This window comes from Condylostylus longicornis, unplaced genomic scaffold (genome assembly GCF_029603195.1).
Source record: "Condylostylus longicornis isolate FDR11 unplaced genomic scaffold, ASM2960319v2 ptg000017l, whole genome shotgun sequence".
Taxonomy (NCBI): domain Eukaryota; kingdom Metazoa; phylum Arthropoda; class Insecta; order Diptera; family Dolichopodidae; genus Condylostylus; species Condylostylus longicornis.
This window is the reverse complement of record NW_026577986.1, coordinates 9,206,798-9,224,100: the sequence shown is the minus strand read 5'-3', so window position 1 is coordinate 9,224,100 and position 17,303 is coordinate 9,206,798. Positions and strand designations below refer to the sequence as shown.

Here is a 17,303-nt window from a genome sequence, read left to right as displayed (position 1 = left end):
ATATTACTCTCATCCTTATACATACAATAATGAGCCTATTAACCATTTTTTATCACTGATAATCCACTTGTTTCAATATTCCTCTTAGGAATCCTCTCAAAAAAAATTTTTTTTTTCATTTATTCTTTTTTATTTTTCTTATACTGATATTTACACAGAAAAAAAAAAACGAAATATGTAGTTGAAAAACAAAGACAGCAGAAAAAGAAAAAAAGGCAGCACATGCAAAAACATTAGAAAAATATTAAAAAAAAAAGGATATTTAAAAGGATATTGGATATATATATATATATATATATATATATATATATCAATGTATCGTATTTATGATAATGTGATGGCAGCTTCTGATATTATCATCGAAGCTGTCATTTGATAATATTATTATTATGTTGTAATGTGATGAAAACGAAAAGGAATACAAAAGAAGTCCTTTTTAAAAATAAAAAAAAAAAAATAATTCAACAAAAGAAAGAAGACAATATGAGAACAGCAGAATACAAAACGCACAATAAAAAAAAAAAAAAAAAAAACAACAATGATAATAAGAGTAAAGTGACATAATATTGAAGTGTAATGGAATGAATACTGTAGAAGTAAAGTCGGTTGTGGAGAAAATATGTTAAAAAATTCGCAAAAAAATTGAGAAATCGCAAGAAAATGGATTAGGAGGAGAGGATGAGGGAGAGGGAAAAAAGAATCATATAAAATTTAATGTTTAATGTCGCTCGCTTCTCTTTATTGTTTTTCTTATTTTCTTTTTTTTTTTTTTTTATTCAGTATGTGTGAGCAATTTTAGCTTTAGTCAATTTTAGTGTTATTCTTAAAAGATATTTAGATTTAAGCTTTGTAAATCCAGTCTTTCTCTCTCATCTGTTATTGTTTTCATTCTTCTTTATTTCATTTATGTATTTGCTCTTTATTTTTTTTTCTTTCCTCTCTAAGAACTTAAAATATTCTTGTATTGAGTTATCAAAATATAATCACTATGACTTTGTTAAGTTTTTACTATAGTATATACAAAAGTTACAAAGGCAAACATAAGAAAAAGAAAAAGAAGAAAAGGAATAAAACAAATAATGTAACAAGGACATTTTTTTTTTTCAAAAAAAAAAAAATAACAGATTAGTTGAGTATATTTACTTAAACAAATACTGAAATAATAATATCATTATATACATATATGTAAATGTATACTATTGAAATATGTGTGTATATATATGTAATGTTTAAGAAAGAAAACAGCGAAGAATTATAATAGAATTAAAAAGAAAACAAAATATTGACATTAATAGCGTTAGCACGAATAGACAATCCTGTTCTGACAATATTTAGTCAGAGTTATTTTTCTATTCAAACAGAATTTAGATAATATAATAATAAATGTATAATTTGAAAATAATAGCTAATTTGAAATGAGATAGAGGAAGACAGAGAAAGAATGACTGAAAAAGAAAAGAAGTAGAGAGAGAGAGAGAGAGAGAGAGAAAGAAGAAAAAGGATGTTTTTCTTGATATGAAATTTTTTTTTTCCTGTAAAATTTATGGAAGTTAGCTAATTTAAAAGAATTTAAATATTTTCAATATTTTAGAGGGTTTTTGTTCCTTTTATTAAAGAATTTAATAATTTTGTATTATAAATTTGAAAGAACTTAATTTTTTTTTATGAAAAACCTTGAAATTAGCTGTTCCTTCGTGGAATATTGTAAAGATAGTGGATATTGTATTGTAAACTAACCCATATAAATATGTTAAAAATAAATTAATAAATTTAAAACTGTTATACATTTGAAATGAAAATTAAGAGTCTTATAGTTTCTTTAAAAGGAAGACAGTATTTACATTTAAAATAAAGAATCTTTGCTGTCAATATGGATAAGATTTAGAGCTTTATCCGGTAGAGATTTTTATCCTTAACAAGTTCTGATTTAAGTAAATCATTTACTATGGTTTGCATCGTGTTTTAAATGTTACACCTATTTTATATTGTCTGTTTATTTGGACTAGCCAACAAATTTTCAAGTTTTTAAATTCATTTACGCTTGTTAAATTCATTTTTAGACAATATTATACTGCCTATAGTTTAAGAATCTGAAAATTTAACTGCTATATTTTTGTAATTCACAAAATAAAGAAATAATATGCTTTTTCTAACACAATTTTAATTTCAATATTAATAAAAAAATTTCTAATGTGACTATTTTCTGTGTTCCTTTATTCTTCGAACAGTCCTTTATCAATTATTTTTATTCTATGTTATAATTGCAACCTATTATAATTTTGAATAATTTTGATAATGAACTTGAACACTTAATGTTAATAAAATCTTATGTGTTATCAATTTTTTTTTATATCAAAATGTAATGTACTCGTATAACGAGAGTCATAATAATTCAATTCAAGAGTCAATTAATTTGTTAGCGAACTGAGTTAGTCAGCAATACAAAGCTATTCAGATAGAACCGTATACAATGACATGAAAAGAAGGAAATTTTTGACAATATTTTCGAATTTTATTTCTTTGTGATCCTTATCCGTTTTTATATTAAATTTGCTATTTAACTGTAAGCTTATACGAAATATTCATTATTCTGTAAATTAATATCGCCGTATTGTTAGTTACTCTTTTAGTTATTATTATTGAATATTTTTTTTGAACAATATTTACTAAGCGGTTCGAATACAATTGATCAAACATCATAGGTTTATTAATTTAATTTTAACTGAAGGCTACATTTAAATAATTCAATTTAGTACCTATACCTTGTGTTCTATTATATGATTATTTAATCTAATTAAAAAAGCTCGAGTTCAGTAATTTGTGAAGCTTTATAATTGCATTATCAGTATATTACAAATTCGCCTAATTAAAACTGGTCCAATTTATGACTGTTTTTTTTTCAGTAGGGATGACAGAGGCCATTAGGCCCTTATTACGTCAATCCATAGTATTTTTTGTGATTAATTTATGGCTTAATTTTTTAAATATTTAAAGGATAGTTGTAAAAATCATGCAAGTGAGTGCTTCACAAAGATTGGTGGTGTGTTGCTGTAGAAACTATAAAATAAAAGCAACTTTTATTTTAAATATTCTGCTGAATGCTTAAAGACAATATTGCTAATTTTTGCAAAAACACTTTCAAAAGTTTAATTTTTTTTTTTGGTTTTCAGTTTTTTTTCTATTTTAAATTTTAAATCTAATGCAATTAATTTTTATTATTTAATATAATTAATATCTAAAATGGTTTCAGTTATTTAGTAAATTTTACACATGAATTACCAATTTATTATTGCAAACTTAAATTTCATATAAAAATTTTTGTAATTTAAAATGACAGAAATTGTTAAATGAAAGCAGTATTAAAATACACAATTACAATTTATAATAAAAGTGATATTAAATTTTATAAAAATTTATTCGATTTGTGAATTTGAGTTTTATGTTTTTAGCCTAATGAATATTTTGTAATACAAATCAAATTTTATAGCTACCACATCAATTATCATAGCTGTATTAATTGAGGAGCAAGGATAAAGGTCTATAAGTATTCTATTATTGTAACCTAAAATTCGCTAAAATTTATTATAATATTAAATTTAAGATAAAAACACCAATTAGTATTATTATTATTTAAAAAATTATTTTAAATTTTTGACATTGTTATGCCCATAGGACACAATTGAATATTCATGCCAATATTAAGGCGATTTTTGTAGAATATAAGAAATTCAAAATAAGTTACTCATTAATTCCAACTCATAAATTTTGTACTGTAATATTACAAGTGGTCATTGAGAATAGGAGCTTCAAAACTCTAAGGTATATTATAATAAAAAGAAAGATTCTCTCTATATCCAGTTTATTAAAATGAACAGAATTATTGACAGTAAAACCAAAAGTTCCACTCAAACGAATATTAACAAAATAAGAGAATATCAAAAATATTCATATTATTAATGTTTTCCCCTGATACCCAGTACCATTTAATTTTCTTTTAGAATTAATTAAGGGGTAAACGAAATGGATAAAATTGAGTAATATCAAAAATAAATTCTTACAACAATTTATAAAAATTGCTCTATTAATACTGGTAAACTGAAAGAAAATGAGTGAATTTAAAATTACAAAATCGAATTGAAATTTAAATATGTACATAGGCCCGTTATATACATGTCTTATTTGTACATACAAATGTATAAATGTAGAAATTGCCCAAATTTTTACTATGTGTAGCCTAGCGAATATTTAAAGTACCTTTTAATATTTAATTTTTTTTCCATCAGTTTCTCGGTTTTTTCTTTTTTTGATTTCAAATAAAATGAATAATGCGCTTAAAATAGTAACAAATTTTTCAATTACGTTAATTGGGTATTTTAACTACTTATAGTTTTCATTCTCTATTATTTAATTTTTTTTTTCATTTCATTGTTTTTGGAATTTTTAAAAGCTTTTATTAATTAATTTTTCGACTTTCTTTTTATTTCTGAATTTTGTTAATTTTTTTTGTTTTTTTTTTTTTATTTAAAATCCTCTTACTGGCCCCATAATTAAATAAATAAAAAAAAAAATTTGGAACGTTTTCAATTAATTTAATAAATTTAGAAAAGACAAAAATAAATTTTTTTCAATAAATTTTTGGCAGAAAAAAAAATGAAATTTAAAAATTACTGCAAGCCATCAACAAAAATTTTTTATATTAAATGGACAAAAAATATTAAATTCGCTATAAAATAATATCTGTCACATTTTTTTTTTTATTATTTTTTAGGTATTTGCTTTGTAATTTAATTAAAGTATTTTATGCCAGTATTTAACCCAGTTTACTTACAGGTTAACTTGGACAAAGTGATTAAAAATAAAGTTGACTAAATTTGTGTGCCTACAATAAATAATTGAGGGGGAAAGGCCCTTTTATGAAATACGAATCGAAAGCTATAAAACTGCGGCTTAAAAAAATTTATAACCGACTAGTACCCAGTACGTGTAATTTACTATTATAAAGGAAACTTGCTTTAAATTTTTCTTGCCAATATTCTTATAATTGAATACAATTTAAAAAATCTGATATTGTCAGAATATGACCAGGCGAAATATGTATTGTCTAAAAAATTACTTGTTTATATTTCTTTCAAATTTCGAAGATGTTAGTCAATTATTTCCGGTTACAAACAGAACTGTAGTCAGTTACTTCCGGAAACCAACCGAACTGAAATATTAAACTTTAATAAATTTCGCCAAATAGTTTCTTAAATATGGTCAACGTAATGTAAAATTGAACTCTAACGCAAATTCTGTTTTCGAGATCTAAGATATCCAAAAAAAAATAGTGAATTCGTGACATTGCTTAAGTAAGCTCACATAATAAAATTTCTTTAAAATCGACAGAGTAACATCTTGCTAAAAATAATTTATTTACGCCATCTTACGACGGAGAAGGACGTCCATACCGTGCGAAATTGGGAAATTCGACGTGAAAAATTGGGAAATTTTAAAAATATTCTTAAAATTAATTAAGAAAAAAAAAAATTTTTAATGAAATATTTGCGAATATTAATTTGGTACATGAAAATTCAAAAGTTTCAAAATATTTATTGGGATTAATAACAACAAGTTTTTATTGAAGAAAAAAATTCCGATAAATTTTTCCCATTAATTCTTTAATAATAAAATGAAAAAAAAAAAACGTTTAGCAAAAAAATCAGCTCCTGGCCTAAATGTGTTTTTAATTTTAATTTATTTAACATTCTTTTTTAGCACTTTTCCAAAAATTTTTTTGAAAAAAGTGCTTATTAGTTTCACTCTGTCCGTCCGTCCGTCCGTCCGTCCGTCCGTCCGTCCGTCCGTCCGTCCGTCCGTGGACACTTTTTTTGTTTACAAAACTTCTACACCTTTGAAGATAGAAAGCTGAAATTTAACTCGTACATAGATCTTCACTAGAAACTTATTTCCGTAGAACAAAATTTTTACCTATCTCCCCCCCTCTAGAAGTTATACCCCCCCAAAACCCTAGAAATGGCCCTTTTTAAATATTTGTTGCAATGAAACCATAAGCATTTTTGAAATTTTGCAAACGCAGAAAGGCAGTTGCTTGCTTCCCCTTGCGCGGTGTGCTATAGTTAAACTTTAGAAAAACAAAATGGCCGTTCAAATTTACCGTTATCTAAAGTCCTTTTTTTCCAAATTTTTGATGTCGTTTTTCTTCTAGACCCCAGACTGCAGAAGCTTGAAATTTTAGGAGCTTTTAGATATTAACAAATAGTTCATTTTGTTAGAAGAAAATTTTTTTCCATCTCCACCCCCTCTCAAATTATCACCTCTTGAAATTCGTAAAATTTGAATTTTTGACACCTTATATTTCCGAAACCGCAAGCTTTTCCAAATTTTTATAAACGCAAAAAGCTAACGGTAAATTCCATGAAATTAAAAAATATAATTATTTTTCTTAACTCACACAATTAACCCTTAAAATCGAGCATTGTGTTAACCCCTTTTTATATTAATTTTTGCTTTATTTCAAAGACTGCATATATGCGTCATCCTAAAGAATGAAAATAATTTTAATAGTGTGATAGGTATACATAGACTGTATTTAAAAGCAGCATTTTCTCTTGTTGAAGGGAAAAGTGCTACAATACAAACCATTGGTTTGACCCAACTTTATTTTTTACTTATTTTACATTTTCGGTAAACAAAAATATGAAGAATTTAAATAAAATTAAAATTCAATTTATTTCAAATTTCTCATATTTTTTGTAATTTTTTTTTATGTCTGTTGCTTCTCGATATTGGGAAAAAAACAAATTTTTTGTTGAAAAAATTTTTATTAGACAAAAAAGATTTTCACGTAACATAAAAAAGGATGGAAAATATTTCGATATGTTTTAATGGTAAACAAAATTGCAACGGTAAAAAATATTAGTAAAATTAATACTTGAAAATTAATAATAAAAAAAAAATATTAAAGATAAATTGCCATAAAGAAAAAAAAATTATTTCTGGCTGATTTTTTTTAACCTGCAAATTATCTACTGATTTTCATCAGAATTTTTGTTTTTGAAGCATGGCAGCAAAAATGACGCTATGCCAATTTACCTGCTACCTCGTATAAATGAGTTTAACTAGATTTCATAATTAAAAACTGAAAGTTAAATCCTATGGAAAATTTCCCGTGCAGCATTAAAAATATTTGAGTATCAGAATTTTTTTGTATTTGAAAATGGTCATTTCTTTTAATTTGCTTTAATTAGAAAATTTTATTTCAAAACCTTTGGAAATTTTAGAGAAACTAACAACAAATTGCAAGACATTGCTGAAATAAGTTCTTGAATTTGTTAATTGCAATTATGTAGATTACCTTAATAATTCTAATGTGTTTTTGATTTTTAACAATTTTTTTTTTTTGCATTTTTAAGAACAAAATTTTTGAATTCTTTTCAAGGTTTTGAAATTAAATTTTAGGTTTTGTAATAAATTAATATGAAATGTTGAAATTCCATTTAAATTTGCACTATTTTTAAAACAATTCGGAAATTTCAGTAAGCCATTTAGCATTAGAGAAGTAAAGCAAGCGGGTATTTTTAAGAGAGCATTTCTGATTGTCAACAAATTCAATTCAAAAGTACTAGCAATTTAGATTTTAGCAACTACTATAATAGATTTTTCAATAATTTTAAATATTTTAAGTTGGAATTTTGCATAATTTTCATTAAAATATTATTTAAAATTTTCTTTATTGAAATTGTAGACGTAAAATTAATGAAGTCACGCAAAAAAAATTAATATTACCATTGTCCTTAAAAATAGTTTTACTTCAATTTCCGTTTTATGAAATTCATCACTTACCTGAAAAGAAACAAAAAATAAATATTTTAATTAATATCATATTAGCATTAAGTCACTAATTTTAAATTGAATAATAATTAAACAATTGAAAATCAAATTTTATAGAAAAATTTTTTAAATAATCCAAACATGTGTTTAAATTAATCCCAACCAAAAAGTACTCGAGTTCACAATAATGTTAAAGAAAAATTCTCATTTTTAAATTAAAACTAAACATTATGTGCTATGTGTTTGTATATTCTCAACTTAATCTCCTCAAAACTTTTTTATTTTCTCTTATTTAAATATTAAGAGATTTTCAACATTTCAATTTAATTTGCTTGCAGACAGACAAAAATTATGTTCTTGTCAGTTTTTTTAGTTTTTATTATTTTTTTTTTTTAAATATCTCGGTACAAATTGAATTTAAACATTTTATGGATATTAAATTGAAAAATTTTATTGATAATATTAAATATTTCTGAGAAAAAAAAACCAAAAATCATAATACATGATTATGTTATATAAGTTATACTGATTATGGTATAAGAGATCAAGGACTCTCAATACATGATTTTATGTAGAATATAACAGTCAAGGTGATGTAGTATGAAATTAAACTGAAAATTGAATGAGTTTATACATATACGGATATATGTTTACAAAATCTTCGCATTAACAGATTTTAAATAAAATTTAGAACAGTAAGAGTGGAGTATATACATTAAAATCCTTTCGGGACGATTTTCTACTAGTGTTTTGTAAAAATTTGAGTGAAATAAATTATAATGACATGAATGTATTTAAAAATTTTTAAATAATTTTTTTTAATAAATAATGAATTTCTAAAAACATTTTGGTGAGAGGAATTCTAACCACATATGGTGAATGAGGAAATTTCTCCATTTCCATAAATCCCAACAAAATATATAGTGAATACACAGAGTTGTGATTTATAATATTTCTAAAATCTTGGGTGAAAATAAAAGATGTATACGACGCAATTTTTGGTATACATACAAATTTTTATTTACATCCACATTACACAGTATATGTACAGTGAATGACGACATAAGTGTTATACAGAATATTATACAAAATTTAGGAGTACAGAAAGAACAAATATGTTTCACAAATGAGCCGCTCAGCACATTAGTGGTCTATACAACATTTTTACAAAAATGAGTTATTATGTTCAATAGAGCTGTAATGGTCTGAAAAGTTGTTCTATATTTTCAATTATACTTAGTTTAGTCCTCTTTTTGATCTATTTTGACATAAGTTCATTTTTGCCTTTTAAAAATATTCTTAAAAAATAACTATTTAAATATTTCTATCGCAATTCACTTGAAATGTGATTTTTGAAAGAAAGCCACTAATGTGTTGAACGCCTCAAATGTAGGTAGACATAAAATTAACAATTTAGATATTACAAAACAAAGATGGTCGCATTTGCTACATCTTTAAAATCAAAATTAAGAATTTTCCTTTTATAAATAAAATTCTTAAAAATTTTTCTTCATTTTTTATTATTTTTTTTGCATTTCATGTAATAAATTATATTTTATATACATTTTACTCATATTATATATTTTACTTATGTCATAATGTAATAACTTATGTATCACAAAGATATCAGACGAGAAATTTCATTTAAGTATTTGAAATGTTCAAAAATATCTTGGTACTTTTTAGAATTTAAAAATTTATAATGGCTTTCATACAAGTATATATAATATATAGGTACTTGTGTTATACAAATATATTTCAATCGATATTTATTGTGGGAATGTTTATAATCTTTAGTAGTTTAATAAAAGATCAGTGAAGGAAAAAAAAAATGTATAGAAGCACAAATTTCATAAATGAAGAAAAAATTAATGGAAAAGTTAAGTGCTTTACTGGTTTTTGCTTACATATTTCGTCTTCATTTTCTTGATAAATTTATTCTAATATACAAAATACAGTAATCCTTTGCTTATAATACGGTTTTGAAGGCTGAAAATAATTTACGACTACAAACAAAATGACTCAAAGTGAGGTTTATACATTATGTAACTTTAACGTTATGTAACCTAATTTTTATGTAACAAAAATTTTATTCTAACAAATGTGGCTTGTTTATAAATAAAATAGATTTTTAGCGAGATTTGAAGGCCTCTACATGAAGAAATGATTTCGAGTTTTTTATTTCGATGTTACTTTATCCGAGGGATTACTGTACTGGAACATATAATATTACAATTAACACATTAGGTAGTATAATTTAAGAATATTAAGATTTCCAAACAGAAGAAAATCGTGCTTGGGTACCAGTTCTTATTACCCATAATCTGGGGTCGAAAACTTTAAGTTAATACACTAAGATTTACCGTAATTAAAAAAATATATTTAATTAAGTTTGTATAAGTTGGTCAAAAATTTGAATTTCATAATTGAATGTGCCTCTGTTGTACGCTTTATGTCATATCATTGCCTATGTAAAATAATAATAATTTAATTTTAAGTACGATAATGACTAATTCAAAAAATTCTTCAATGGTTGATAATTTTTTCGAAATATAATTTTTTTTTTAGGTATATGAAAAGAAAACTCCCTTTTTATTCGGAATACTTTCAGAGGTACCGTATTTCATTTTAAGTTCTCTTAAAATTTATTATAAATACTCTCTATAATGAGATCATATCAATCTATTAATGGGATAAAAAATTTTATTTTGGGATAGCTACCTTAAAAAATTGATTTGTAATATAAAATTGCATACTTTTAGGGGTACTATAAATTCAATTTTATTTCGAGTACATAATGTCATTTATACCTGAATATATATATATGTAAGATAAAAATATTGATATATCAATATAATTTCTGACAAGGAGATGAAAACATTAAATTAAAAATGAAATCCTTAATGTATATATGTATGTATATAGAAGAATATTATATAAAAAAAAGCAGAAAAACAAGCCATAATAAAAACACTTTATTCTATTTATATTGGTGTTATAAATGATCTAGGGACTTGGACTATCCTCTTTATTTGTAATACGTATATAAACAAGCACAAATTATCCGTCCTCACATATACATTGGCATATAGAGCAACTATATACTATGAAATATTTTTTAAGGTCTTCATTACGGTGTGAAGTATATTTGAGGTCAAGAATATTATCTAGAAAATTTTTTTTAATTTTTTAAAAAAAAAAATTTGAATTATTTCTTTATTTATATATATAAGTATATTATTATAATTTAAGTGTGAGTATTGTGAATGTAAGAGTAAATTAATAAGAAATTTATTGATTATTTATTATTTGTACATAAAAACACATACAGAGCTTTCAAAAACACATTTCGAACAAGAGACTTCAAAATTAATTTTATTGAATTTAATGTAGATAATTATATGTGTACACTACACATACATGGGTACATGTAACTAACCATATTGTATATGTATGAGATAGGAAAAAATTAATAAAATGTTCAGTAGCGTCCTACTAAATTTTACTCTATAATAGATTTATTATTTCAATATTGTTCTTATTCTTAGAAAATCCTGATAAAACATATAGTAGACTTGTTGGTCTTGCTAATTATTATTATACTTACTTTCGGAAAGTTGATGATATAAAAGAATTACGTTTTTATAATATTAAGCAGTAAATTAAATTTATATTAGAAACCTTGAATTTAAGATTGAAATATTTTAATAAATTTTTTTTAAGCGATTATTCCCGTATATTTTACTTATACGCCTTCTAATTGCGACAAAGATTACATTTAAATAGTATGATTCGTGCTCAATATTTTCTTAAATTAAAACTCTCCTGCGTTTTAATCTTTCATCAGTGGCAAAATTTAATGTCTAATTAATTAATGTTAACTTTGCTTATATTATTGCCCCCATTAATGGGGGGTTTAATTGTGTCTTCTTTAAACAAAACTAATATGAATTAATAACGATTCACAGACGGAGCAATAAAATTTTTTATAGGAATTTGAAGATTTAATTTTGGAATAAATTAAAAATCTTCTCTACAATTTAATTTATTTTTCCTAGATTATATACAAGTATTCTCATATATCCCTTTAATTTTAATAATAATTGAAGTATCCTGTAAAATAAAACTTTTAAAAATTCAGAAATCAAAAATCATTTAGTTTTCATAACGCAATTTCAATAATTTTAAGTACTTTTAAACCGCATCTTTACAAACAAATTACAAATATTTGGAAAAAATTTAGGGTAACCTGTGTATATATACATATACGAGTATGTATGTCTATATGTGGCGTACAAACCTTAAAATATTTTTGAATTTTAAAAAATCTTAAATATGGTAAAAAACATTTCATTCTCATTTATTTGCTATTAATGTTTTTTTTTTTCTCCATTTATTGGTAAATTTTAACATCTTTTCCGAATTTAAATTTGATTTTTGAAATTGACGCAAATTTAATTTTTTAAGAGATTATAGGAATAAGAGTAAAAATAATTTTGAAAAATTTTAAAACTGAGGACAATATAGATTTATTGAAATGTGATCAATTCTTAAAATAGTAAGATTAAGTCGCAATTTAGGTTTTGTTTCCAATTTCTTGTAATAAAGCAAATTTTTATTTAAATTTTCTTATAGTAGAATACCAATATTGAAGATATTCAGCCGAAATTGCACCAATTTTTACATAACTGGCATTATCTCCAATTTTATCTTCTAAAATTCAAATATTTTCATGGCATACCTAAGGAGGATTTGTGGCTTTTAACCATTAGAATTGTTTAGCAATAAAATTTGTTAGGAAAATAGTTTTATTTTGTTAATTTTAAGCTATTTTTTCCAAAAAACTTTAAAAAGAAGGGCTTAATAGTTTCACTCGGTCAGTCCGTTTGCCCGTGGAAATGTTTACAAAAGTTCTATGCCTTTCAAAATAGAAAGCTGAAGTTTCATACGTACATAGATCTTTGATGGAAACTTATTTCTGTTGAAGAAAATGTTTAACTATCTTCCCCCTCCCCTTTCTCTAAAAGTTATAACCCCTCCAAAGTCGTAAAAATGCCATTTTTTAAGTAATTATTTTAACAAAACCTGAAACATTTTTCAAATTTTGCAATAGTAAAAAAATAGTGGCATGTTTCTTCTACCTTGGCATACCATATTTGAACTTTAAAAAATCAAAATTTTAGTTAAAATTTACCGTTACCTAATAAAATACGTTTATTCAAAATTTTTGATATTGTTTTTCTTGTAGACCACTACCTAAAGGAGTCTACAATTTTAGCAACTTTTGGATACTAATAAATTTTGTTGGAAGAAAATTTATTCTACATCCACCCCATCTGAAGTTATCAACTCAAAAAATTTTGTAAAATTCTAATTTTTGGTACTTAATTTTTCTGAAACTGAAAAGTTTTTTTAAATTTCTATAAACGCAGCAAGCTAGCAGGAAATTCAAAATATTTGGAGCATAACCCATTAAATTTAAGCCAATTTCAATGTTTTTTACCTCATCCCAAATGTATGCAATATTTTTGAATTTTTTTTGTATGTGGAAGGAAGTAATTTTAATAGTACATAGCTAGATTGTTTTTAAAAGCAGTATTTTAAATTGTGAAAGAGAAAAGTGCCATATTACAAGCCATTGGTTTGACCCATCTTCATTCCATTTCTTATCATTCTAAAGGATTTTTAACATTATTTACTTTAAAGATCATTTTCCAAGTACAATAAATTAAATTATAAAAAAATTTAAAATTTTGTTTATTTCTTAAATACTTTTAATATAATTTGTATCTATATGGGTAGAGCTAATAGAGGAGTACCGTTTTACATTTAGAAACCGAATAAATAATATGAAAAAGAGAAACTATTAAGTAAATTCCTGACAAAAAAGTGTACTTGTGTAATTTAAATTAGAAGTACTTTAAAGTAATAATAAATCAAAATAATGAGGAAAAGTTAATCCAGTTAAAAAAAGGGTAAACAACGAAAAAAGGATATTTTTGAAAGAAAGAACAAAAAACAGAAAAAATAAAGATGAAAACAAGTTCTGTTTTTACTTAAAAAATTTTTGTAAAGTTAAAAAAAAAGATTTTTTATTAAAACCACTTAAAAAAAATGCTTTTCCCCATTTTCCTTTTTATTTTAGTTTTCTTTCTAAAGTGTATTATAATTTCATTAAAGTAGAGAGAAAATTGAGGTCCTTAAAATTTTTTTTTTTTTTTCGAATAAATCTTTCAAATGTAAGCAAAGTAGATCAGGTTCTGTTTTTCTTTATTTTTTTGATTTTTAGTTCTTAAAAATAATTGTAAAGTACTTGTAAAGGTTTTTATAAGCAATTCTATGAAATAACTGCAAAATAACTGGGTAAATAACTGTTAATTGTTTATGAATTCTAAGAAGGATCCACAAATTATTTATTTTTTTGTTTATCCTTGTTTTTGGTAATTTCATATTTGGCCCAAATTGGAAAATCCTGATTTTTTATTTTTCTAATTTGATTATTTTAGATTTGTTGTTTCCTTTTTGAAAAATAAATTTTTAATGATAGGCATAACAAATTGATTATTACCGTAAAATTTATTGTGTATATTGGGACAAAATGTTATATTATAGGAATATTCAACTCTATATATATAAATCATTCTAATTTTGAAGTAATTTACTGCATTTAATAATTAACATCAATTAAATTAATTATCATAATATTATTATTATTAAATAATTTGTTTTCCATAGCTATACTAAAGCTATACTAAAAATAGCTGATGTTCTAGTAAAATTTTATTGAATTGATTGGAAATATTATAAGTATACTTATTATCGGAAATGTAACTTGTTAAATCAGTTAAAATTGAGGAAATGGCAGCTAAAATTTAGGAAATATTTAAAAAAATTTAAAATTTATTCAGTTGTTAAGATTAAAACGAATCCATATTTCAAAATTTCAGAAGCTTTTCAAATCAAATTGCAAAAGAATGTTCGACTGTGGATATAGAACAGAAATGATTTTGGTTTACAAAGAATTTAAATGTACTTAAGAAGTAACTTCTACTATTCTGATTGAAATTTTGTATAAAATACTTGAATTTTTTTTTTGGAGACCTTGGCGAAATCATAAAACAAACACTTTAAATATTGTTAAATAGTTTACAATTTAGAACAATTCCAGAAAATTTTCAAAATTTTTACTTTGCTCTAGTTTTAGTTAATGAGTCCTTTAAGTATGAAAAAGTTATTTGATTTTTCTAAAAAAAAATTTTACTAAGTTTTTTTTATTAACGCGCATCAGACTGCAAAAATTGCCATTTTTTACTATGCTACTTGAGTTTAAATTCTAAAACTTTTCCTATTTTATTCTCTTAATTTTTACTTCCAAATGAATTTTTCCATATGCAATTAATTGAATTTAGAATAAAATTAACAAATTTTAAATGAATTTTAGAGAGTGAATATTTTAGAAGAATGGTTTTAAATTTAAACTCCAGCACATTTCGAAATTTAAAATTTTTACAAAAATTTCTTCATGTCACTGCAGAACAAATGGATGACATAACCTCATCAAATTGAGCCCGGACCAGTGACTTCCCGCTTTCTAGACGGACGCTCTACCAACTATAGATACATGAAAAAATTACTAGAAAATTTTTCTTCACATTGCTTTATACAGTAATCTACGTGACTATCAAATATTGTTTACATGAGATGGTATATGCAATCTTGCCTATTGCTATAATCAGATTTCTAATTACCAACATAACGTGCATCTTCGAGGTGTTTGAATTCAAATGAAATTTTGTATATGACCCATTACAATCTAATACTGGTTTTGATTTTATACTAGATCCATCTAAAAAATTATTTTGAATTTATTTTTTAAATATTTTATGGGACAAGCTTTAATCCAAAACTTCACTGTTTTCTAAGTGAATTTTAATTTTTTCAAATTTTTATAACCAATGTGGTCAAATATTTTAATATTGGAAATCTTGAAATTTTAAAATTTTCATTGCAATTAATTTGAAAGCAATTTAATAACATTAAAAGTATTTAAGTTATTTAAATGAAATTAAAGATATTAAATTTTAATTATTATAGACAGATTTTTCTTAAATTATTATACATAAGATTTAGAGGATTTTATATTTTCAATAAATTAAATAGTAATTAAATAAATAAGTACCATTTATATTTCAATTGTAATTAATTTCAAAATAATTTAAATAATGAAAATGTAATATGAGACGATAAATTCATTGAATAACAAAATTAAATTTAAGGGTCAAATTTTGTATTAAATGGTCATTAATCTTTTGTTTGTCCTTTTTTTTTCTTTTTTTTTTGGGTAAAACATTAATATGATGTAATTAGCTACTGTTGTTCACAATGATTATAGTAATTAAAATTCTTAAGTATTTATTTGAATCGATTATAATTATTAATAAAAATTGTTTAAAAAGTGAACATTAAGACATCATTTAATAAAATTTATGTTATGCCTTTAAGATCGTATTTAATAATTATTATATAATTTGAATTCATTAAATTTTTTTTTTTAATTTTATTGTTTCTACTACTAAGTGAATTTGATGCTCTTTAATTGGAAAATGTTGGAATTATTGAAATTTAACATAATTTCATATTTGAAATTTGAAAAAAATTTGTTTTGTTTCAGCTTTAATCGCTGTATCAGTTAATATTATATTACAGAATATTCCTATACAGGTTACTACAAAGGAGCCACATATTATACAGATTACCTAGAGAATTGAAAATTGCAAAATTATGTACAAAATAGGCTTTCTGTATGGTTTCAAATTAACTTTTAGCTATAATCTTAAAATTTTAATTTCATCTTCAGTCCTTCGAAGGAAATCCAACAGCAAGAGTCACGCTATAAGGATTTTTATAAAACTTTTTCATAATATTTAAATTTGAAAAGTTTTTTTTATCCAAAAGAACAACGCATTTCTATTGTTGAACAATATTTTGAAAATAAAGAAAGTTTTTCGAACAAAATCATTTTCAGTGATCAAACAAATTTTCATCTTGATGGCTTTATTAATCGAGAAAAATATCGCATTTGGAATTCAGAAATTCTACAAGTGATTTTTGAGATACAAAATGCATCCGAAACGTACCACTTTTTCGTGCAGATTTTATGTTGAATGCATCATCGGACTATTATCCTTCGAAAATGCAGCTGCTCAGACAACGGTTATTTTCCATAACAATCCAGTTTTTTTTTGTGCCAAAATTGCAAGATATGGATGAGGACGGCATGTGGTTTACAAACTATTCCTTTTCTTTATTGTTAATTTAAAATCCCGACACAATATTTTAAATTCCGTTAATGCTTAAGAGTGGGTAACATTCCCGAATAACAATGATTAAAACAATATTAAAATTAAAATCTAAATTAATTTTCATTGTGTAGTTAAGGTCTTCTTTTCTAAAATTTCAATAAAATTTAAATA

At 23.8% G+C, this 17,303-nt stretch overlaps 1 long non-coding RNA gene across 1 annotated transcript in view; it reads right to left on the bottom strand.

Moving 5' to 3' along the window:
- Positions 1-7,811: 7,811 nt before the first annotated feature.
- The window catches only part of LOC129606126 (uncharacterized), a 91,956-nt gene continuing 82,464 nt past the window's right edge, over positions 7,812-17,303 (bottom strand). The window contains exon 4 of the long non-coding RNA XR_008696749.1: positions 7,812-7,842. This is a non-coding gene — a long non-coding RNA (uncharacterized LOC129606126). The remainder of the gene's footprint in view (positions 7,843-17,303) is intronic.